Consider the following 26,403-nt stretch of genomic DNA (forward strand, 5'->3'; position numbering starts at 1 on the left):
GCTGGACATGAAAGTGAACTACAAGGCCCAGTCTTCTACTCCCCCTGCTGGACATGAAGGTGAACTACAAGGCCCAGTCTTCTACTCCCCCTGCTGGACATGACGGTGAACTACAAGGCCCAGTCTTCTACTTCCCCTGCTGGACATGACGGTGAACTACAAGGCCCAGTCTTCTACTTCCCCTGCTGGACATGACGGTGAACTACAAGGCCCAGTCTTCTACTTCCCCTGCTGGACATGACGGTGAACTACAAGGCCCAGTCTTCTACTTCCCCTGCTGGACATGAAGGTGAACTACAAGGCCCAGTCTTCTACTTCCCCTGCTGGACATGACGGTGAACTACAAGGCCCAGTCTTCTACTTCCCCTGCTGGACATGACGGTGAACTACAAGGCCCAGTCTTCTACTTCCCCTGCTGGACATGAAGGTGAACTACAAGGCCCAGTCTTCTACTCCCCCTGCTGGACATGAAGGTGAACTACAAGGCCCAGTCTTACTTCCCCTGCTGGACATGAAGGTGAACTACAAGGCCCAGTCTTCTACTTCCCCTGCTGGACATGAAGGTGAACTACAAGGCCCAGTCTTCTACTTCCCCTGCTGGACATGAAGGTGAACTACAAGGCCCAGTCTTCTACTTCCCCTGCTGGACATGAAGGTGAACTACAAGGCCCAGTCTTCTACTTCCCCTGCTGGACATGAAGGTGAACTACAAGGCCCAGTCTTCTACTTCCCCTGCTGGACATGACGGTGAACTACAAGGCCCAGTCTTCTACTTCCCCTGCTGGACATGACGGTGAACTACAAGGCCCAGTCTTCTACTTCCCCTGCTGGACATGACGGTGAACTACAAGGCCCAGTCTTCTACTTCCCCTGCTGGACATGACGGTGAACTACAAGGGCCAGTCTTACTTCCCCTGCTGGACATGACGGTGAACTACAAGGCCCAGTCTTCTACTCCCCCTGCTGGACATGAAGGTGAACTACAAGGCCCAGTCTTCTACTCCCCCTGCTGGACATGACGGTGAACTACAAGGCCCAGTCTTCTACTTCCCCTGCTGGACATGAAGGTGAACTACAAGGCCCAGTCTTCTACTTCCCCTGCTGGACATGAAGGTGAACTACAAGGCCCAGTCTTCTACTTCCCCTGCTGGACATGAAGGTGAACTACAAGGCCCAGTCTTCTACTCCCCCTGCTGGACATGAAGGTGAACTACAAGGCCCAGTCTTCTACTTCCCCTGCTGGACATGACGGTGAACTACAAGGCCCAGTCTTCTACTTCCCCTGCTGGACATGACGGTGAACTACAAGGCCCAGTATTCTACTTCCCCTGCTGGACATGACGGTGAACTACAAGGCCCAGTCTTCTACTCAGGAACCCAAGCTTTGATCATTTCAATCAGCTGTGTAGTACTAGTTCTAGTAGAAGGCAAAAATCAAAACGTGCACCCCTCGGTGTCCATTGAGTTTGGTAACGATGAACTAGCATCTCCGCCGGCCGCCCCTCCTCCTGCGGCTAACCCCAGGGCAGCGGCTGGGAGCTCTGGCTCGGCGTCGGGGCATGGTGGTGCTAGTTAGCTGTGTGTTTCTCATTGGTTTGTTTGTTATTATGATGCAATAAAGCGGTAGTTTGAAACAACAGTTTGTTTTGATCTGGCCGTGGTCTGGCTGTCTATCAGTAGACCTACTATCTACCTAGCAGCGTTGACTCGTGGCAGGCTGGCAGTGTACAATAGACTGGGTGAGTTCAAACCATAGAGATGGCTAGAGGACTCAGTGGCAGGCTGGCAGTGTACAATAGACTGGGTGAGTTCAAACCATAGAGATGGCTAGAGGACTCAGTAGCAGGCTGGCAGTGTACAATAGACTGGGTGAGTTCAAACCATAGAGATGGCTAGAGGACTCAGTGGCAGGCTGGCAGTGTACAATAGACTGGGTGAGTTCAAACCATAGAGATGGCTAGAGGACTCAGTGGCAGGCTGGCAGTGTACAATAGACTGGGTGAGTTCAAACCATAGAGATGGCTAGAGGATTCATCTTTATTCCTGTTCCATTATAACTTCTGTGACAGCATGGGTAGCGTCATTGAGGCTACAACCCATAGGAATCTCCACCCAGTTGACTACTTTAAAATGGTGGAAGCCCTCTATCATTCGAACTGATAGGTAGTTATTTTTTATTAATTGTTTTAGTTATTTCGCAGACGTTCTTCTCCAAAGCGACTTACAGGAGCAATTAGGTTTAAGCGTCTTGGGGATTTGAACCAGCAACCTTTCGGTTACTGGCCCAACCTCGAGGCTACCTGCCGCACAGGAAGTGATCTGAATATAAAGGTGCTCTCTAGTGGCGAGATGTTCTTTACCATTCGGCCATCAGATTTGTCACCAATGTTCCTTATAAGACACATCACTGCACTCTGTACTCCTCTATAAACTGGTCATCTCTGTATACCCGTCGCAAGACCCACTGGTTGATGCTTATTTATAAAACCCTCTTAGGCCTCACTACCTCCTATCTGAAATATCTACTGCAGCCCTCATCCTCCACATAAAACACCCATTCTGCCAGCCACATTCTGTTAAAGGTCCCCAAAGCACACACATCCCTGGGTCGCTCCTCTGTTCAGTTCACTGCAGCTAGCGACTGGAACGAGCTGCAACAAACACTCAAACTGGACAGTTTTATCTCCAATCTCTTCATTCAAAGACTTAATCATGGACACTCTTACTGACGGTTGCGGCTGCTTTGTGTGATGTATCGTTGTCTCTACCTTCTTGCCCCGTGTGCTGTTGTCTCTACCTTCTTGCCCCGTGTGCTGTTGTCTCTACCTTCTTGCCCTGTGTGCTGTTGTCTCTACCTTCTTGCCCCGTGTGCTGTTGTCTCTATCTTCTTGCTGTTGTCTCTACCTTCTTGTCCCGTGTGCTGTTGTCTCTACCTTCTTGCCCTGTGTGCTGTTGTCTCTACCTTCTTGCCCCGTGTGCTGTTGTCTCTACCTTCTTGCTGTTGTCTCTACCTTCTTGCTGTTGTCTCTACCTTCTTGCCCCGTGTGCTGTTGTCTCTACCTTCTTGCCCCGTGTGCTGTTGTCTCTACCTTCTTGCCCCGTGTGCTGTTGTCTCTACCTTCTTGCCCTTTGTGCTGTTGTCTCTACCTTCTTGCCCTGTGTGCTGTTGTCTCTACCTTCTTGCCCTGTGTGCTGTTGTCTCTACCTTCTTGCCCCGTGTGCTGTTGTCTCTACCTTCTTGCCCTGTGTGCTGTTGTCTCTACCTTCTTGCTGTTGTCTCTACCTTCTTGCCCCGTGTGCTGTTGTCTCTACCTTCTTGCCCCGTGTGCTGTTGTCTCTACCTTCTTGCCCCGTGTGCTGTTGTCTCTACCTTCTTGCCCTGTGTGCTGTTGTCTCTACCTTCTTGCCCTTTGTGCTGTTGTCTCTACCTTCTTGCCCTGTGTGCTGTTGTCTCTACCTTCTTGCTGTTGTCTCTACCTTCTTGCCCTGTGTGCTGTTGTCTCTATCTTCTTGCCCTTTGTGCTGTTGTCTCTACCTTCTTGCCCTGTGTGCTGTTGTCTCTACCTTCTTGCTGTTGTCTCTACCTTCTTGCTGTTGTCTCTACCTTCTTGCCCCGTGTGCTGTTGTCTCTACCTTCTTGCCCTTTGTGCTGTTGTCTCTACCTTCTTGCCCTGTGTGCTGTTGTCTCTACCTTCTTGCTGTTGTCTCTACCTTCTTGCCCTGTGTGCTGTTGTCTCTATCTTCTTGCCCTTTGTGCTGTTGTCTCTACCTTCTTGCCCTGTGTGCTGTTGTCTCTACCTTCTTGCCCCGTGTGCTGTTGTCTCTACCTTCTTGCCCTGTGTGCTGTTGTCTCTACCTTCTTGCCCTGTGTGCTGTTGTCTGTGCCCAAGAATGTTTGTACCATGTTGTCTTTCTGAACGCTCTGTACCAGTCAAGGGGTATGAATACTTTCTGAACGCTCTGTACCAGTCAAGGGGTATGAATACTTTCTGAACGCTCTGTACCAGTCAAGGGGTATGAATACTTTCTGAACGCTCTGTACCAGTCAAGGGGTATGAATACTTTCTGAACGCTCTGTACCAGTCAAGGGGTATGAATACTTTCTGAACGCTCTGTACCAGTCAAGGGGTATGAATACTTTCTGAACGCTCTGTACCAGTCAAGGGGTATGAATACTTTCTGAACGCTCTGTACCAGTCAAGGGGTATGAATACTTTCTGAACGCTCTGTACCAGTCAAGGGGTGAATACTTTCTGAACGCTCTGTACCAGTCAAGGGGTATGAATACTTTCTGAACGCTCTGTACCAGTCAAGGGGTATGAATACTTTCTGAACGCTCTGTACCAGTCAAGGGGTATGAATACTTTCTGAACGCTCTGTACCAGTCAAGGGGTATGAATACTTTCTGAACGCTCTGTACCAGTCAAGGGGTATGAATACTTTCTGAACGCTCTGTACCAGTCAAGGGGTATGAATACTTTCTGAACGCTCTGTACCAGTCAAGGGGTGTGAATACTTTCTGAATGTTCTGTACCAGTCAAGGGTTGTGAATACTTTCTGAACGCTCTGTACCAGTCAAGGGGTATGAATACTTTCTGAACGCTCTGTACCAGTCAAGGGGTATGAATACTTTCTGAACGCTCTGTGCCAGTCAAGGGGTATGAATACTTTCTGAACGCTCTGTACCAGTCAAGGGGTATGAATACTTTCTGAACGCTCTGTACCAGTCAAGGGGTATGAATACTTTCTGAACGCTCTGTACCAGTCAAGGGGTATGAATACTTTCTGAACGCTCTGTACCAGTCAAGGGGTATGAATACTTTCTGAACGCTCTGTACCAGTCAAGGGTATGAATACTTTCTGAACGCTCTGTACCAGTCAAGGGTATGAATACTTTCTGAACGCTCTGTACCAGTCAAGGGGTATGAATACTTTCTGAACGCTCTGTACCAGTCAAGGGGTATGAATACTTTCTGAACGCTCTGTACCAGTCAAGGGGTATGAATACTTTCTGAATGCTCTGTACCAGTCAAGGGGTATGAATACTTTCTGAACGCTCTGTACCAGTCAAGGGGTATGAATACTTTCTGAACGCTCTGTACCAGTCAAGGGGTATGAATACTTTCTGAACGCTCTGTACCAGTCAAGGGGTATGAATACTTTCTGAACGCTCTGTACCAGTCAAGGGGTATGAATACTTTCTGAACGCTCTGTACCAGTCAAGTGGTATGAATACTTTCTGAACGCTCTGTACCAGTCAAGGGGTATGAATACTTTCTGAACGCTCTGTACCAGTCAAGGGGTATGAATACTTTCTGAATGCTCTGTACCAGTCAAGGGGTATGAATACTTTCTGAACGCTCTGTACCAGTCAAGGGGTATGAATACATTCTGAACGCTCTGTACAACTCCAGGGGTATGAATACTTTCTGAACGCTCTGTACAACTCCAGGGGTATGAATACTTTCTGAACGCTCTGTACCGGTCAAGGGGTATGAATACTTTCTGAACGCTCTGTGCCAGTCAAGGGGTATGAATACTTTCTGAACGCTCTGTACCAGTCAAGGGGTGTGAATACTTTCTGAACGCTCTGTACCAGTCAAGGGGTATGAATACTTTCTGAACGCTCTGTACCAGTCAAGGGATATGAATACTTTCTGAACGCTCTGTACCAGTCAAGGGGTATGAATACTTTCTGAACGCTCTGTACCAGTCAAGGGGTATGAATACTTTCTGAACGCTCTGTACCAGTCAAGGGGTGTGAATACTTTCTGAACGCTCTGTACCAGTCAAGGGGTATGAATACTTTCTGAACGCTCTGTACCAGTCAAGGGATATGAATACTTTCTGAACGCTCTGTACCAGTCAAGGGGTATGAATACTTTCTGAACGCTCTGTACCAGTCAAGGGGTATGAATACTTTCTGAACGCTCTGTACCAGTCAAGGGGTATGAATACTTTCTGAACGCTCTGTACCAGTCAAGGGGTATGAATACTTTCTGAACGCTCTGTACCAGTCAAGGGGTATGAATACTTTCTGAACGCTCTGTACCAGTCAAGGGGTATGAATACTTTCTGAACGCTCTGTACCAGTCAAGGGGTATGAATACTTTCTGAACGCTCTGTACCAGTCAAGGGGTATGAATACTTTCTGAACGCTCTGTACCAGTCAAGGGGTATGAATACTTTCTGAACGCTCTGTACCAGTCAAGGGGTATGAATACTTTCTGAACGCTCTGTACCAGTCAAGGGGTATGAATACTTTCTGAACGCTCTGTACCAGTCAAGGGGTATGAATACTTTCTGAACGCTCTGTACCAGTCAAGGGGTATGAATACTTTCTGAACGCTCTGTACCAGTCAAGGGGTATGAATACTTTCTGAACGCTCTGTACCAGTCAAGGGGTATGAATACTTTCTGAATACCAGTCAAGGGGTATGAATACTTTCTGAACGCTCTGTACCAGTCAAGGGGTATGAATACTTTCTGAACGCTCTGTACCAGTCAAGGGGTATGAATACTTTCTGAACGCTCTGTACCAGTCAAGGGGTATGAATACTTTCTGAACGCTCTGTACCAGTCAAGGGGTATGAATACTTTCTGAACGCTCTGTACCAGTCAAGGGGTATGAATACTTTCTGAACGCTCTGTACCAGTCAAGGGGTATGAATACTTTCTGAACGCTCTGTACCAGTCAAGGGGTATGAATACTTTCTGAACGCTCTGTACCAGTCAAGGGGTATGAATACTTTCTGAACGCTCTGTACCAGTCAAGGGGTATGAATACTTTCTGAACGCTCTGTACCAGTCAAGGGGTATGAATACTTTCTGAACGCTCTGTACCAGTCAAGGGGTATGAATACTTTCTGAACGCTCTGTACCAGTCAAGGGGTATGAATACATTCTGAACGCTCTGTACAACTCCAGGGGTATGAATACTTTCTGAACGCTCTGTACAACTCCAGGGGTATGAATACTTTCTGAACGCTCTGTACCGGTCAAGGGGTATGAATACTTTCTGAACGCTCTGTACCAGTCAAGGGGTATGAATACTTTCTGAACGCTCTGTACCAGTCAAGGGGTATGAATACTTTCTGAACGCTCTGTACCAGTCAAGGGGTATGAATACTTTCTGAACGCTCTGTACCAGTCAAGGGATATGAATACTTTCTGAACGCTCTGTACCAGTCAAGGGGTATGAATACTTTCTGAACGCTCTGTACAACTCCAGGGGTATGAATACTTTCTGAACGCTCTGTACCAGTCAAGGGGTATGAATACTTTCTGAACGCTCTGTACCAGTCAAGGGGTGTGAATACCTTCTGAAGGATCTGTACCAGTCAAGGGCTGTGAATACTTTCTGAACGCTCTGTACCAGTCAAGGGGTATGAATACTTTCTGAACGCTCTGTACCAGTCAAGGGGTATGAATACTTTCTGAACGCTCTGTACCAGTCAAGGGGTATGAATACTTTCTGAACGCTCTGTACCAGTCAAGGGGTATGAATACTTTCTGAACGCTCTGTACCAGTCAAGGGGTATGAATACTTTCTGAACGCTCTGTACCAGTCAAGGGGTATGAATACTTTCTGAACGCTCTGTACCAGTCAAGGGGTATGAATACTTTCTGAACGCTCTGTACCAGTCAAGGGGTATGAATACTTTCTGAACGCTCTGTACCAGTCAAGGGGTATGAATACTTTCTGAACGCTCTGTACCAGTCAAGGGGTATGAATACTTTCTGAACGCTCTGTACCAGTCAAGGGGTATGACCAGTCAAGGGGTATGAATACTTTCTGAACGCTCTGTACCAGTCAAGGGGTATGAATACTTTCTGAACGCTCTGTACCAGTCAAGGGGTATGAATACTTTCTTTCTGAACGCTCTGTACCAGTCAAGGGGTATGAATACTTTCTGAACGCTCTGTACCAGTCAAGGGGTATGAATACTTTCTGAACGCTCTGTACCAGTCAAGGGGTATGAATACTTTCTGAACGCTCTGTACCAGTCAAGGGGTATGAATACTTTCTGAACGCTCTGTACCAGTCAAGGGGTATGAATACTTTCTGAACGCTCTGTACCAGTCAAGGGGTATGAATACTTTCTGAACGCTCTGTACCAGTCAAGGGGTATGAATACTTTCTGAACGCTCTGTACCAGTCAAGGGGTATGAATACTTTCTGAACGCTCTGTACCAGTCAAGGGGTATGAATACTTTCTGAACGCTCTGTACCAGTCAAGGGGTATGAATACTTTCTGAACGCTCTGTACCAGTCAAGGGGTATGAATACTTTCTGAACGCTCTGTACCAGTCAAGGGGTATGAATACTTTCTGAACGCTCTGTACCAGTCAAGGGGTATGAATACTTTCTGAACGCTCTGTACCAGTCAAGGGGTATGAATACTTTCTGAACGCTCTGTACCAGTCAGGGGTATGAATACTTTCTGAACGCTCTGTACCAGTCAAGGGGTATGAATACTTTCTGAACGCTCTGTACCAGTCAAGGGGTATGAATACTTTCTGAACGCTAGTCAAGGGGTATGAATACATTCTGAACGCTCTGTACAACTCAGGGGTATGAATACTTTCTGAACGCTCTGTACCAGTCAAGGGGTATGAATACTTTCTGAACGCTCTGTACCAGTCAAGGGTATGAATACTTTCTGAACGCTCTGTACCAGTCAAGGGGTATGAATACTTTCTGAACGCTCTGTACCAGTCAAGGGGTATGAATACTTTCTGAACGCTCTGTACCAGTCAAGGGGTATGAATACTTTCTGAACGCTCTGTACCAGTCAAGGGGTATGAATACATTCTGAACGCTCTGTACAACTCCAGGGGTATGAATACTTTCTGAACGCTCTGTACAACTCCAGGGGTATGAATACTTTCTGAACGCTCTGTACCAGTCAAGGGGTATGAATACTTTCTGAACGCTCTGTGCCAGTCAAGGGGTATGAATACTTTCTGAACGCTCTGTACCAGTCAAGGGGTATGAATACTTTCTGAACGCTCTGTACCAGTCAAGGGGTATGAATACTTTCTGAACGCTCTGTACCAGTCAAGGGGTATGAATACTTTCTGAACGCTCTGTACCAGTCAAGGGGTATGAATACTTTCTGAACGCTCTGTACAACTCAAGGGGTATGAATACTTTCTGAACGCTCTGTACCAGTCAAGGGGTATGAATACTTTCTGAACGCTCTGTACCAGTCAAGGGGTATGAATACTTTCTGAACGCTCTGTACCAGTCAAGGGGTGTGAATACTTTCTGAACGCTCTGTACCAGTCAAGGGGTATGAATACTTTCTGAACGCTCTGTACCAGTCAAGGGGTATGAATACTTTCTGAACGCTCTGTACCAGTCAAGGGGTATGAATACTTTCTGAACGCTCTGTACCAGTCAAGGGGTATGAATACTTTCTGAACGCTCTGTACCAGTCAAGGGGTATGAATACTTTCTGAACGCTCTGTACCAGTCAAGGGGTATGAATACTTTCTGAACGCTCTGTACCAGTCAAGGGGTATGAATACTTTCTGAACGCTCTGTACCAGTCAAGGGGTATGAATACTTTCTGAACGCTCTGTACCAGTCAAGGGGTATGAATACTTTCTGAACGCTCTGTACCAGTCAAGGGGTATGAATACTTTCTGAACGCTCTGTACCAGTCAAGGGGTATGAATACTTTCTGAACGCTCTGTACCAGTCAAGGGGTATGAATACTTTCTGAACGCTCTGTACCAGTCAAGGGGTATGAATACTTTCTGAACGCTCTGTACCAGTCAAGGGGTATGAATACTTTCTGAACGCTCTGTACCAGTCAAGGGGTATGAATACTTTCTGAACGCTCTGTACCAGTCAAGGGGTATGAATACTTTCTGAACGCTCTGTACCAGTCAAGGGGTATGAATACTTTCTGAACGCTCTGTACCAGTCAAGGGGTATGAATACTTTCTGAACGCTCTGTACCAGTCAAGGGGTATGAATACTTTCTGAACGCTCTGTACCAGTCAAGGGGTATGAATACTTTCTGAACGCTCTGTACCAGTCAAGGGGTATGAATACTTTCTGAACGCTCTGTACCAGTCAAGGGGTATGAATACTTTCTGAACGCTCTGTACCAGTCAAGGGGTATGAATACTTTCTGAACGCTCTGTACCAGTCAAGGGGTATGAATACTTTCTGAACGCTCTGTACCAGTCAAGGGGTATGAATACTTTCTGAACGCTCTGTACCAGTCAAGGGGTATGAATACTTTCTGAACGCTCTGTACCAGTCAAGGGGTATGAATACTTTCTGAACGCTCTGTACCAGTCAAGGGGTATGAATACTTTCTGAACGCTCTGTACCAGTCAAGGGGTATGAATACTTTCTGAACGCTCTGTACAACTCCAGGGGTATGAATACTTTCTGAACGCTCTGTACCAGTCAAGGGGTATGAATACTTTCTGAACGCTCTGTACCAGTCAAGGGGTGAATACTTTCTGAACGCTCTGTACCAGTCAAGGGGTATGAATACTTTCTGAACGCTCTGTACCAGTCAAGGGGTATGAATACTTTCTGAACGCTCTGTACCAGTCAAGGGGTATGAATACTTTCTGAACGCTCTGTACCAGTCAAGGGGTATGAATACTTTCTGAACGCTCTGTACCAGTCAAGGGGTATGAATACTTTCTGAACGCTCTGTACCAGTCAAGGGGTATGAATACTTTCTGAACGCTCTGTACCAGTCAAGGGGTATGAATACTTTCTGAACGCTCTGTACCAGTCAAGGGGTATGAATACTTTCTGAACGCTCTGTACCAGTCAAGGGGTGTGAATACTTTCTGAACGCTCTGTACCAGTCAAGGGGTATGAATACTTTCTGAACGCTCTGTACCAGTCAAGGGATATGAATACTTTCTGAACGCTCTGTACCAGTCAAGGGGTATGAATACTTTCTGAACAACTCCAGGGGTATGAATACTTTCTGAACGCTCTGTACCAGTCAAGGGGTATGAATACTTTCTGAACGCTCTGTACCAGTCAAGGGGTATGAATACTTTCTGAATCTGTACCAGTCAAGGGCTGAAATACTTTCTGAACGCTCTGTACCAGTCAAGGGGTATGAATACTTTCTGAACGCTCTGTACCAGTCAAGGGGTATGAATACTTTCTGAACGCTCTGTACCAGTCAAGGGGTATGAATACTTTCTGAACGCTCTGTACCAGTCAAGGGGTATGAATACTTTCTGAACGCTCTGTACCAGTCAAGGGGTATGAATACTTTCTGAACGCTCTGTACCAGTCAAGGGGTATGAATACTTTCTGAACGCTCTGTACCAGTCAAGGGGTATGAATACTTTCTGAACGCTCTGTACCAGTCAAGGGGTATGAATACTTTCTGAACGCTCTGTACCAGTCAAGGGGTATGAATACTTTCTGAATACTCTGTACCAGTCAAGGGGTATGAATACTTTCTGAACGCTCTGTACCAGTCAAGGGGTATGAATACTTTCTGAACGCTCTGTACCAGTCAAGGGGTATGAATACTTTCTGAACGCTCTGTACCAGTCAAGGGGTATGAATACTTTCTGAACGCTCTGTACCAGTCAAGGGGTATACTTTCTGAACGAATCACTTTCTGAACGCTCTGTACCAGTCAAGGGGTATGAATACTTTCTGAACGCTCTGTACCAGTCAAGGGGTATGAATACTTTCTGAACGCTCTGTACCAGTCAAGGGGTATGAATACTTTCTGAACGCTCTGTACCAGTCAAGGGGTATGAATACTTTCTGAACGCTCTGTACCAGTCAAGGGGTATGAATACTTTCTGAACGCTCGCTCTGTACCAGTCAAGGGGTATGAATACTTTCTGAACGCTCTGTACCAGTCAAGGGGTATGAATACTTTCTGAACGCTCTGTACCAGTCAAGGGGTATGAATACTTTCTGAACGCTCTGTACCAGTCAAGGGGTATGAATACTTTCTGAACGCTCTGTACCAGTCAAGGGGTATGAATACTTTCTGAACGCTCTGTACCAGTCAAGGGGTATGAATACTTTCTGAACGCTCTGTACCAGTCAAGGGGTATGAATACATTCTGAACGCTCTGTACAACTCCAGAGGTATGAATACTTTCTGAACGCTCTGTACCAGTCAAGGGGTATGAATACTTTCTGAACGCTCTGTACAACTCCAGGGGTATGAATACTTTCTGAACGCTCTGTACAACTCCAGGGGTATGAATACTTTCTGAACGCTCTGTACCGGTCAAGGGGTATGAATACTTTCTGAACGCTCTGTACCAGTCAAGGGGTATGAATACTTTCTGAACGCTCTGTACCAGTCAAGGGGTGTGAATACTTTCTGAACGCTCTGTACCAGTCAAGGGGTATGAATACTTTCTGAACGCTCTGTACCAGTCAAGGGATATGAATACTTTCTGAACGCTCTGTACCAGTCAAGGGGTATGAATACTTTCTGAACGCTCTGTACAACTCAGGGGTATGAATACTTTCTGAACGCTCTGTACCAGTCAAGGGGTATGAATACTTTCTGAACGCTCTGTACCAGTCAAGGGGTGTGAATACTTTCTGAACGCTCTGTACCAGTCAAGGGGTATGAATACTTTCTGAACGCTCTGTACCAGTCAAGGGGTATGAATACTTTCTGAACGCTCTGTACCAGTCAAGGGGTATGAATACTTTCTGAACGCTCTGTACCAGTCAAGGGGTATGAATACTTTCTGAACGCTCTGTACCAGTCAAGGGGTATGAATACTTTCTGAACGCTCTGTACCAGTCAAGGGGTATGAATACTTTCTGAACGCTCTGTACCAGTCAAGGGGTATGAATACTTTCTGAACGCTCTGTACCAGTCAAGGGGTATGAATACTTTCTGAACGCTCTGTACCAGTCAAGGGGTATGAATACTTTCTGAACGCTCTGTACCAGTCAAGGGGTATGAATACTTTCTGAACGCTCTGTACCAGTCAAGGGGTATGAATACTTTCTGAACGCTCTGTACCAGTCAAGGGGTATGAATACTTTCTGAACGCTCTGTACCAGTCAAGGGGTATGAATACTTTCTGAACGCTCTGTACCAGTCAAGGGGTATGAATACTTTCTGAACGCTCTGTACCAGTCAAGGGGTATGAATACTTTCTGAACGCTCTGTACCAGTCAAGGGGTATGAATACTTTCTGAACGCTCTGTACCAGTCAAGGGGTATGAATACTTTCTGAACGCTCTGTACCAGTCAAGGGGTATGAATACTTTCTGAACGCTCTGTACCAGTCAAGGGGTATGAATACTTTCTGAACGCTCTGTACCAGTCAAGGGATATGAATACTTTCTGAACGCTCTGTACCAGTCAAGGGATATGAATACTTTCTGAACGCTCTGTACCAGTCAAGGGGTATGAATACTTTCTGAACGCTCTGTACCAGTCAAGGGGTATGAATACTTTCTGAACGCTCTGTACCAGTCAAGGGGTATGAATACTTTCTGAACGCTCTGTACCAGTCAAGGGGTATGAATACTTTCTGAACGCTCTGTACCAGTCAAGGGGTATGAATACTTTCTGAACGCTCTGTACCAGTCAAGGGGTATGAATACTTTCTGAACGCTCTGTACCAGTCAAGGGGTATGAATACTTTCTGAACGCTCTGTACCAGTCAAGGGTATGAATACTTTCTGAAGGTACCAGTCAAGGGGTATGAATACTTTCTGAACGCTCTGTACCAGTCAAGGGGTATGAATACTTTCTGAACGCTCTGTACCAGTCAAGGGGTATGAATACTTTCTGAACGCTCTGTACCAGTCAAGGGGTATGAATACTTTCTGAACGCTCTGTACCAGTCAAGGGGTATGAATACTTTCTGAACGCTCTGTACCAGTCAAGGGGTATGAATACTTTCTGAACGCTCTGTACCAGTCAAGGGGTATGAATACTTTCTGAACGCTCTGTACCAGTCAAGGGGTATGAATACTTTCTGAACGCTCTGTACCAGTCAAGGGGTATGAATACTTTCTGAACGCTCTGTACCAGTCAAGGGGTATGAATACTTTCTGAACGCTCTGTACCAGTCAAGGGGTATGAATACTTTCTGAACGCTCTGTACCAGTCAAGGGGTATGAATACTTTCTGAACGCTCTGTACCAGTCAAGGGGTATGAATACTTTCTGAACGCTCTGTACCAGTCAAGGGGTATGAATACTTTCTGAACGCTCTGTACCAGTCAAGGGGTATGAATACTTTCTGAACGCTCTGTACCAGTCAAGGGGTATGAATACATTCTGAACGCTCTGTACAACTCCAGGGGTATGAATACTCTGAACGCTCTGTACAACTCCAGGGGTATGAATACTTTCTGAACGCTCTGTACCAGTCAAGGGGTATGAATACTTTCTGAACGCTCTGTACCAGTCAAGGGGTATGAATACTTTCTGAACGACCAGTCAAGGGGTATGAATACTTTCTGAACGCTCTGTGCCAGTCAAGGGGTATGAATACTTTCTGAACGCTCTGTACCAGTCAAGGGGTGTGAATACTTTCTGAACGCTCTGTACCAGTCAAGGGGTATGAATACTTTCTGAACGCTCTGTACCAGTCAAGGGATATGAATACTTTCTGAACGCTCTGTACCAGTCAAGGGGTATGAATACTTTCTGCACGCTCTGTACAACTCCAGGGGTATGAATACTTTCTGAACGCTCTGTACCAGTCAAGGGGAATGAATACTTTCTGAACGCTCTGTACCAGTCAAGGGGTGTGAATACCTTCTGAAGGCTCTGTACCAGTCAAGGGCTGTGAATACTTTCTGAACGCTCTGTACCAGTCAAGGGGTATGAATACTTTCTGAACGCTCTGTACCAGTCAAGGGGTATGAATACTTTCTGAACGCTCTGTACCAGTCAAGGGGTATGAATACTTTCTGAACGCTCTGTACCAGTCAAGGGGTATGAATACTTTCTGAACGCTCTGTACCAGTCAAGGGATATGAATACTTTCTGAACGCTCTGTACCAGTCAAGGGGTATGAATACTTTCGGAACGCTCTGTACCAGTCAAGGGGTATGAATATTTTCTGAACGCTCTGTACCAGTCAAGGGGTATGAATACTTTCTGAACGCTCTGTACCAGTCAAGGGGTATGAATACTTTCTGAACGCTCTGAACCAGTCAAGGGGTATGAATACTTTCTGAACGTTCTGTACCAGTCAAGGGGTATGAATACTTTCTGAACGCTCTGTACCAGTCAAGGGGTATGAATACTTTCTGAACGCTCTGTACCAGTCAAGGGGTATGAATACTTTCTGAACGCTCTGTACCAGTCAAGGGGTATGAATACTTTCTGAACGCTCTGTACCAGTCAAGGGGTATGAATACTTTCTGAACGCTCTGTACCAGTCAAGGGGTATGAATACTTTCTGAACGCTCTGTACCAGTCAAGGGGTATGAATACTTTCTGAACGCTCTGTACCAGTCAAGGGGTATGAATACTTTCTGAACGCTCTGTACCAGTCAAGGGGTATGAATACTTTCTGAACGCTCTGTACCAGTCAAGGGGTATGAATACTTTCTGAACGCTCTGTACCAGTCAAGGGGTATGAATACTTTCTGAACGCTCTGTACCAGTCAAGGGGTATGAATACTTTCTGAACGCTCTGTACCAGTCAAGGGGTATGAATACTTTCTGAACGCTCTGTACCAGTCAAGGGGTATGAATACTTTCTGAACGCTCTGTACCAGTCAAGGGGTATGAATACTTTCTGAACGCTCTGTACCAGTCAAGGGGTATGAATACTTTCTGAACGCTCTGTACCAGTCAAGGGGTATGAATACTTTCTGAACGCTCTGTACCAGTCAAGGGGTATGAATACTTTCTGAACGCTCTGTACCAGTCAAGGGGTATGAATACTTTCTGAACGCTCTGTACCAGTCAAGGGGTATGAATACTTTCTGAACGCTCTGTACCAGTCAAGGGGTATGAATACTTTCTGAACGCTCTGTACCAGTCAAGGGGTATGAATACTTTCTGAACGCTCTGTACCAGTCAAGGGGTATGAATACTTTCTGAACGCTCTGTACCAGTCAAGGGGTATGAATACTTTCTGAACGCTCTGTACCAGTCAAGGGGTATGAATACTTTCTGAACGCTCTGTACCAGTCAAGGGGTATGAATACTTTCTGAACGCTCTGTACCAGTCAAGGGGTATGAATACTTTCTGAACGCTCTGTACCAGTCAAGGGGTATGAATACTTTCTGAACGCTCTGTACCAGTCAAGGGGTATGAATACTTTCTGAACGCTCTGTACCAGTCAAGGGGTATGAATACTTTCTGAACGCTCTGTACCAGTCAAGGGGTATGAATACTTTCTGAACGCTCTGTACCAGTCAAGGGGTATGAATACTTTCTGAACGCTCTGTACCAGTCAAGGGGTATGAATACTTTCTGAACGCTCTGTACCAGTCAAGGGGTATGAATACTTTCTGAACGCTCTGTACCAGTCAAGGGGTATGAATACTTTCTGAACGCTCTGTACCAGTCAAGGGGTATGAATACTTTCTGAACGCTCTGTACCAGTCAAGGGGTATGAATACTTTCTGAACGCTCTGTACCAGTCAAGGGGTATGAATACTTTCTGAACGCTCTGTACCAGTCAAGGGGTATGAATACTTTCTGAACGCTCTGTACCAGTCAAGGGGTATGAATACTTTCTGAACGCTCTGTACCAGTCAAGGGGTATGAATACTTTCTGAACGCTCTGTACCAGTCAAGGGGTATGAATACTTTCTGAACGCTCTGTACCAGTCAAGGGGTATGAATACTTTCTGAACGCTCTGTACCAGTCAAGGGGTATGAATACTTTCTGAACGCTCTGTACCAGTCAAGGGGTATGAATACTTTCTGAACGCTCTGTACCAGTCAAGGGGTATGAATACTTTCTGAACGCTCTGTACCAGTCAAGGGGTATGAATACTTTCTGAACGCTCTGTACCAGTCAAGGGGTATGAATACTTTCTGAACGCTCTGTACCAGTCAAGGGGTATGAATACTTTCTGAACGCTCTGTACCAGTCAAGGGGTATGAATACTTTCTGAACGCTCTGTACCAGTCAAGGGGTATGAATACTTTCTGAACGCTCTGTACCAGTCAAGGGGTATGAATACTTTCTGAACGCTCTGTACCAGTCAAGGGGTATGAATACTTTCTGAACGCTCTGTACCAGTCAAGGGGTATGAATACTTTCTGAACGCTCTGTACCAGTCAAGGGGTATGAATACTTTCTGAACGCTCTGTACCAGTCAAGGGGTATGAATACTTTCTGAACGCTCTGTACCAGTCAAGGGGTATGAATACTTTCTGAACGCTCTGTACCAGTCAAGGGGTATGAATACTTTCTGAACGCTCTGTACCAGTCAAGGGGTATGAATACTTTCTGAACGCTCTGTACCAGTCAAGGGGTATGAATACTTTCTGAACGCTCTGTACCAGTCAAGGGGTATGAATACTTTCTGAACGCTCTGTACCAGTCAAGGGGTATGAATACTTTCTGAACGCTCTGTACCAGTCAAGGGGTATGAATACTTTCTGAACGCTCTGTACCAGTCAAGGGGTATGAATACTTTCTGAACGCTCTGTACCAGTCAAGGGGTATGAATACTTTCTGAACGCTCTGTACCAGTCAAGGGGTCTGTACCAGTCAAGGGGTATGAATACTTTCTGAACGCTCTGTACCAGTCAAGGGGTATGAATACTTTCTGAACGCTCTGTACCAGTCAAGGGGTATGAATACTTTCTGAACGCTCTGTACCAGTCAAGGGGTATGAATACTTTCTGAACGCTCTGTACCAGTCAAGGGGTATGAATACTTTCTGAACGCTCTGTACCAGTCAAGGGGTATGAATACTTTCTGAACGCTCTGTACCAGTCAAGGGGTATGAATACTTTCTGAACGCTCTGTACCAGTCAAGGGGTATGAATACTTTCTGAACGCTCTGTACCAGTCAAGGGGTATGAATACTTTCTGAACGCTCTGTACCAGTCAAGGGGTATGAATACTTTCTGAACGCTCTGTACCAGTCAAGGGGTATGAATACTTTCTGAACGCTCTGTACCAGTCAAGGGGTATGAATACTTTCTGAACGCTCTGTACCAGTCAAGGGGTATGAATACTTTCTGAACGCTCTGTACCAGTCAAGGGGTATGAATACTTTCTGAACGCTCTGTACCAGTCAAGGGGTATGAATACTTTCTGAACGCTCTGTACCAGTCAAGGGGTATGAATACTTTCTGAACGCTCTGTACCAGTCAAGGGGTATGAATACTTTCTGAACGCTCTGTACCAGTCAAGGGGTATGAATACTTTCTGAACGCTCTGTACCAGTCAAGGGGTATGAATACTTTCTGAACGCTCTGTACCAGTCAAGGGGTATGAATACTTTCTGAACGCTCTGTACCAGTCAAGGGGTATGAATACTTTCTGAACGCTCTGTACCAGTCAAGGGGTATGAATACTTTCTGAACGCTCTGTACCAGTCAAGGGGTATGAATACTTTCTGAACGCTCTGTACCAGTCAAGGGGTATGAATACTTTCTGAACGCTCTGTACCAGTCAAGGGGTATGAATACTTTCTGAACGCTCTGTACCAGTCAAGGGGTATGAATACTTTCTGAACGCTCTGTACCAGTCAAGGGGTATGAATACTTTCTGAACGCTCTGTACCAGTCAAGGGGTATGAATACTTTCTGAACGCTCTGTACCAGTCAAGGGGTATGAATACTTTCTGAACGCTCTGTACCAGTCAAGGGGTATGAATACTTTCTGAACGCTCTGTACCAGTCAAGGGGTATGAATACTTTCTGAACGCTCTGTACCAGTCAAGGGGTATGAATACTTTCTGAACGCTCTGTACCAGTCAAGGGTATGAATACTTTCTGAACGCTCTGTACCAGTCAAGGGGTATGAATACTTTCTGAACGCTCTGTACCAGTCAAGGGGTATGAATACTTTCTGAACGCTCTGTACCAGTCAAGGGGTATGAATACTTTCTGAACGCTCTGTACCAGTCAAGGGGTATGAATACTTTCTGAACGCTCTGTACCAGTCAAGGGGTATGAATACTTTCTGAACGCTCTGTACCAGTCAAGGGGTATGAATACTTTCTGAACGCTCTGTACCAGTCAAGGGGTATGAATACTTTCTGAACGCTCTGTACCAGTCAAGGGGTATGAATACTTTCTGAACGCTCTGTACCAGTCAAGGGGTATGAATACTTTCTGAACGCTCTGTACCAGTCAAGGGGTATGAATACTTTCTGAACGCTCTGTACCAGTCAAGGGGTATGAATACTTTCTGAACGCTCTGTACCAGTCAAGGGGTATGAATACTTTCTGAACGCTCTGTACCAGTCAAGGGGTATGAATACTTTCTGAACGCTCTGTACCAGTCAAGGGGTATGAATACTTTCTGAACGCTCTGTACCAGTCAAGGGGTATGAATACTTTCTGAACGCTCTGTACCAGTCAAGGGGTATGAATACTTTCTGAACGCTCTGTACCAGTCAAGGGGTATGAATACTTTCTGAACGCTCTGTACCAGTCAAGGGGTATGAATACTTTCTGAACGCTCTGTACCAGTCAAGGGGTATGAATACTTTCTGAACGCTCTGTACCAGTCAAGGGGTATGAATACTTTCTGAACGCTCTGTACCAGTCAAGGGGTATGAATACTTTCTGAACGCTCTGTACCAGTCCAGGGGTATGAATACTTTCTGAACGCTCTGTACCAGTCAAGGGGTATGAATACTTTCTGAACGCTCTGTACCAGTCAAGGGGTATGAATACTTTCTGAACGCTCTGTACCAGTCAAGGGGTATGAATACTTTCTGAACGCTCTGTACCAGTCAAGGGGTATGAATACTTTCTGAACGCTCTGTACCAGTCAAGGGGTATGAATACTTTCTGAACGCTCTGTACCAGTCAAGGGGTATGAATACTTTCTGAACGCTCTGTACCAGTCAAGGGGTATGAATACTTTCTGAACGCTCTGTACCAGTCAAGGGGTATGAATACTTTCTGAACGCTCTGTACCAGTCAAGGGGTATGAATACTTTCTGAACGCTCTGTACCAGTCAAGGGGTATGAATACTTTCTGAACGCTCTGTACCAGTCAAGGGGTATGAATACTTTCTGAACGCTCTGTACCAGTCAAGGGGTATGAATACTTTCTGAACGCTCTGTACCAGTCAAGGGGTATGAATACTTTCTGAACGCTCTGTACCAGTCAAGGGATATGAATACTTTCTGAACGCTCTGTACCAGTCAAGGGGTATGAATACTTTCTGAACGCTCTGTACCAGTCAAGGGGTATGAATACTTTCTGAACGCTCTGTACCAGTCAAGGGGTATGAATACTTTCTGAACGCTCTGTACCAGTCAAGGGGTATGAATACTTTCTGAACGCTCTGTACCAGTCAAGGGGTATGAATACTTTCTGAACGCTCTGTACCAGTCAAGGGGTATGAATACTTTCTGAACGCTCTGTACCAGTCAAGGGGTATGAATACTTTCTGAACGCTCTGTACCAGTCAAGGGGTATGAATACTTTCTGAACGCTCTGTACCAGTCAAGGGGTATGAATACTTTCTGAACGCTCTGTACCAGTCAAGGGGTATGAATACTTTCTGAACGCTCTGTACCAGTCAAGGGGTATGAATACTTTCTGAACGCTCTGTACCAGTCAAGGGGTATGAATACTTTCTGAACGCTCTGTACCAGTCAAGGGGTATGAATACTTTCTGAACGCTCTGTACCAGTCAAGGGGTATGAATACTTTCTGAACGCTCTGTACCAGTCAAGGGGTATGAATACTTTCTGAACGCTCTGTACCAGTCAAGGGGTATGAATACTTTCTGAACGCTCTGTACCAGTCAAGGGGTATGAATACTTTCTGAACGCTCTGTACCAGTCAAGGGGTATGAATACTTTCTGAACGCTCTGTACCAGTCAAGGGGTATGAATACTTTCTGAACGCTCTGTACCAGTCAAGGGGTATGAATACTTTCTGAACGCTCTGTACCAGTCAAGGGGTATGAATACTTTCTGAACGCTCTGTACCAGTCAAGGGGTATGAATACTTTCTGAACGCTCTGTACCAGTCAAGGGGTATGAATACTTTCTGAACGCTCTGTACCAGTCAAGGGGTATGAATACTTTCTGAACGCTCTGTACAACTCCAGGGGTATGAATACTTTCTGAACGCTCTGTACCAGTCAAGGGGTATGAATACTTTCTGAACGCTCTGTACCAGTCAAGGGGTATGAATACTTTCTGAACGCTCTGTACCAGTCAAGGGGTATGAATACTTTCTGAACGCTCTGTACCAGTCAAGGGGTATGAATACTTTCTGAACGCTCTGTACCAGTCAAGGGGTATGAATACTTTCTGAACGCTCTGTACCAGTCAAGGGGTATGAATACTTTCTGAACGCTCTGTACCAGTCAAGGGGTATGAATACTTTCTGAACGCTCTGTACCAGTCAAGGGGTATGAATACTTTCTGAACGCTCTGTACCAGTCAAGGGGTATGAATACTTTCTGAACGCTCTGTACCAGTCAAGGGGTATGAATACTTTCTGAACGCTCTGTACCAGTCAAGGGGTATGAATACTTTCTGAACGCTCTGTACCAGTCAAGGGGTATGAATACTTTCTGAACGCTCTGTACCAGTCAAGGGGTATGAATACTTTCTGAACGCTCTGTACCAGTCAAGGGGTATGAATACTTTCTGAACGCTCTGTACCAGTCAAGGGGTATGAATACTTTCTGAACGCTCTGTACCAGTCAAGGGGTATGAATACTTTCTGAACGCTCTGTACCAGTCAAGGGGTATGAATACTTTCTGAACGCTCTGTACCAGTCAAGGGGTATGAATACTTTCTGAACGCTCTGTACCAGTCAAGGGGTATGAATACTTTCTGAACGCTCTGTACCAGTCAAGGGGTATGAATACTTTCTGAACGCTCTGTACCAGTCAAGGGGTATGAATACTTTCTGAACGCTCTGTACCAGTCAAGGGGTATGAATACTTTCTGAACGCTCTGTACCAGTCAAGGGGTATGAATACTTTCTGAACGCTCTGTACCAGTCAAGGGGTATGAATACTTTCTGAACGCTCTGTACCAGTCAAGGGGTATGAATACTTTCTGAACGCTCTGTACCAGTCAAGGGGTATGAATACTTTCTGAACGCTCTGTACCAGTCAAGGGGTATGAATACTTTCTGAACGCTCTGTACCAGTCAAGGGGTATGAATACTTTCTGAACGCTCTGTACCAGTCAAGGGGTATGAATACTTTCTGAACGCTCTGTACCAGTCAAGGGGTATGAATACTTTCTGAACGCTCTGTACCAGTCAAGGGGTATGAATACTTTCTGAACGCTCTGTACCAGTCAAGGGGTATGAATACTTTCTGAACGCTCTGTACCAGTCAAGGGGTATGAATACTTTCTGAACGCTCTGTACCAGTCAAGGGGTATGAATACTTTCTGAACGCTCTGTACCAGTCAAGGGGTATGAATACTTTCTGAACGCTCTGTACCAGTCAAGGGGTATGAATACTTTCTGAACGCTCTGTACCAGTCAAGGGGTATGAATACTTTCTGAACGCTCTGTACCAGTCAAGGGGTATGAATACTTTCTGAACGCTCTGTACCAGTCAAGGGGTATGAATACTTTCTGAACGCTCTGTACCAGTCAAGGGGTATGAATACTTTCTGAACGCTCTGTACCAGTCAAGGGGTATGAATACTTTCTGAACGCTCTGTACCAGTCAAGGGGTATGAATACTTTCTGAACGCTCTGTACCAGTCAAGGGGTATGAATACTTTCTGAACGCTCTGTACCAGTCAAGGGGTATGAATACTTTCTGAACGCTCTGTACCAGTCAAGGGGTATGAATACTTTCTGAACGCTCTGTACCAGTCAAGGGGTATGAATACTTTCTGAACGCTCTGTACCAGTCAAGGGGTATGAATACTTTCTGAACGCTCTGTACCAGTCAAGGGGTATGAATACTTTCTGAACGCTCTGTACCAGTCAAGGGGTATGAATACTTTCTGAACGCTCTGTACCAGTCAAGGGGTATGAATACTTTCTGAACGCTCTGTACCAGTCAAGGGGTATGAATACTTTCTGAACGCTCTGTACAACTCCAGGGGTATGAATACTTTCTGAACGCTCTGTACCAGTCAAGGGGTATGAATACTTTCTGAACGCTCTGTACCAGTCAAGGGGTATGAATACTTTCTGAACGCTCTGTACCAGTCAAGGGGTATGAATACTTTCTGAACGCTCTGTACCAGTCAAGGGGTATGAATACTTTCTGAACGCTCTGTACCAGTCAAGGGGTATGAATACTTTCTGAACGCTCTGTACCAGTCAAGGGGTATGAATACTTTCTGAACGCTCTGTACCAGTCAAGGGGTATGAATACTTTCTGAACGCTCTGTACCAGTCAAGGGGTATGAATACTTTCTGAACGCTCTGTACCAGTCAAGGGGTATGAATACTTTCTGAACGCTCTGTACCAGTCAAGGGGTATGAATACTTTCTGAACGCTCTGTACCAGTCAAGGGGTATGAATACTTTCTGAACGCTCTGTACCAGTCAAGGGGTATGAATACTTTCTGAACGCTCTGTACCAGTCAAGGGGTATGAATACTTTCTGAACGCTCTGTACCAGTCAAGGGGTATGAATACTTTCTGAACGCTCTGTACCAGTCAAGGGGTATGAATACTTTCTGAACGCTCTGTACCAGTCAAGGGGTATGAATACTTTCTGAACGCTCTGTACCAGTCAAGGGGTATGAATACTTTCTGAACGCTCTGTACCAGTCAAGGGGTATGAATACTTTCTGAACGCTCTGTACCAGTCAAGGGGTATGAATACTTTCTGAACGCTCTGTACCAGTCAAGGGGTATGAATACTTTCTGAATCTGTACCAGTCAAGGGCTTGAATACTTTCTGAACGCTCTGTACCAGTCAAGGGGTATGAATACTTTCTGAACGCTCTGTACCAGTCAAGGGGTGTGAATACTTTCTGAACGCTCTGTACCAGTCAAGGGGTATGAATACTTTCTGAACGCTCTGTACCAGTCAAGGGGTATGAATACTTTCTGAACGCTCTGTACCAGTCAAGGGGTATGAATACTTTCTGAACGCTCTGTACCAGTCAAGGGGTATGAATACTTTCTGAACGCTCTGTACCAGTCAAGGGGTATGAATACTTTCTGAACGCTCTGTACCAGTCAAGGGGTATGAATACTTTCTGAACGCTCTGTACCAGTCAAGGGGTATGAATACTTTCTGAACGCTCTGTACCAGTCAAGGGGTATGAATACTTTCTGAACGCTCTGTACCAGTCAAGGGGTATGAATACTTTCTGAACGCTCTGTACCAGTCAAGGGGTATGAATACTTTCTGAACGCTCTGTACCAGTCAAGGGGTATGAATACTTTCTGAACGCTCTGTACCAGTCAAGGGGTATGAATACTTTCTGAACGCTCTGTACCAGTCAAGGGGTATGAATACTTTCTGAACGCTCTGTACCAGTCAAGGGGTATGAATACTTTCTGAACGCTCTGTACCAGTCAAGGGGTATGAATACCACGCTCTGTACCAGTCAAGGGGTATGAATACTTTCTGAACGCTCTGTACCAGTCAAGGGGTATGAATACTTTCTGAACGCTCTGTACCAGTCAAGGGGTATGAATACTTTCTGAACGCTCTGTACCAGTCAAGGGGTATGAATACTTTCTGAACGCTCTGTACCAGTCAAGGGGTATGAATACTTTCTGAACGCTCTGTACCAGTCAAGGGGTATGAATACTTTCTGAACGCTCTGTACCAGTCAAGGGGTATGAATACTTTCTGAACGCTCTGTACCAGTCAAGGGGTATGAATACTTTCTGAACGCTCTGTACCAGTCAAGGGGTATGAATACTTTCTGAACGCTCTGTACCAGTCAAGGGGTGAATACTTTCTGAACGCTCTGTACCAGTCAAGGGGTATGAATACTTTCTGAACGCTCTGTACCAGTCAAGGGGTATGAATACTTTCTGAACGCTCTGTACCAGTCAAGGGGTATGAATACTTTCTGAACGCTCTGTACCAGTCAAGGGGTATGAATACTTTCTGAACGCTCTGTACCAGTCAAGGGGTATGAATACTTTCTGAACGCTCTGTACCAGTCAAGGGGTATGAATACTTTCTGAACGCTCTGTACCAGTCAAGGGGTATGAATACTTTCTGAACGCTCTGTACCAGTCAAGGGGTATGAATACTTTCTGAACGCTCTGAACCAGTCAAGGGGTATGAATACTTTCTGAACGCTCTGTACCAGTCAAGGGGTATGAATACTTTCTGAACGCTCTGTACCAGTCAAGGGATATGAATACTTTCTGAACGCTCTGTACCAGTCAAGGGGTATGAATACTTTCTGAACGCTCTGTACCAGTCAAGGGGTATGAATACTTTCTGAACGCTCTGTACCAGTCAAGGGGTATGAATACTTTCTGAACGCTCTGTACCAGTCAAGGGGTATGAATACTTTCTGAACGCTCTGTACAACTCCAGGGGTATGAATACTTTCTGAACGCTCTGTACCAGTCAAGGGGTATGAATACTTTCTGAACGCTCTGTACCAGTCAAGGGGTATGAATACTTTCTGAACGCTCTGTACCAGTCAAGGGGTATGAATACTTTCTGAACGCTCTGTACCAGTCAAGGGGTATGAATACTTTCTGAACGCTCTGTACCAGTCAAGGGGTATGAATACTTTCTGAACGCTCTGTACCAGTCAAGGGGTATGAATACTTTCTGAACGCTCTGTACCAGTCAAGGGGTATGAATACTTTCTGAACGCTCTGTACCAGTCAAGGGGTATGAATACTTTCTGAACGCTCTGTACCAGTCAAGGGGTATGAATACTTTCTGAACGCTCTGTACCAGTCAAGGGGTATGAATACTTTCTGAACGCTCTGTACCAGTCAAGGGGTATGAATACTTTCTGAACGCTCTGTACCAGTCAAGGGGTATGAATACTTTCTGAACGCTCTGTACCAGTCAAGGGGTATGAATACTTTCTGAACGCTCTGTACCAGTCAAGGGGTATGAATACTTTCTGAACGCTCTGTACCAGTCAAGGGGTGAATACTTTCTGAACGCTCTGTACCAGTCAAGGGGTATGAATACTTTCTGAACGCTCTGTACCAGTCAAGGGGTATGAATACTTTCTGAACGCTCTGTACCAGTCAAGGGGTATGAATACTTTCTGAACGCTCTGTACCAGTCAAGGGGTATGAATACTTTCTGAACGCTCTGTACCAGTCAAGGGGTATGAATACTTTCTGAA

General features: G+C 45.6%; 1 long non-coding RNA gene across 2 annotated transcripts; it reads left to right on the forward strand.

The window, feature by feature from the left end:
- The first annotated feature begins 25 nt into the window (after nt 1–25).
- LOC127906583 (uncharacterized) lies at nt 26–1,598 on the forward strand. Of its 2 annotated transcripts, XR_008061964.1 has the most exons (4): nt 26–243; nt 290–427; nt 518–885; nt 1,206–1,598. It is a non-coding gene; the product is annotated as an uncharacterized LOC127906583 (long non-coding RNA). The 2 variants fall into 2 exon arrangements; XR_008061963.1 differs by having other exon boundaries at nt 26–427.
- The last annotated feature ends 24,805 nt before the right edge of the window (nt 1,599–26,403 follow it).

The sequence above is a fragment of the Oncorhynchus keta genome, chromosome 13 (genome assembly GCF_023373465.1).
Source record: "Oncorhynchus keta strain PuntledgeMale-10-30-2019 chromosome 13, Oket_V2, whole genome shotgun sequence".
Classification (NCBI taxonomy): domain Eukaryota; kingdom Metazoa; phylum Chordata; class Actinopteri; order Salmoniformes; family Salmonidae; genus Oncorhynchus; species Oncorhynchus keta.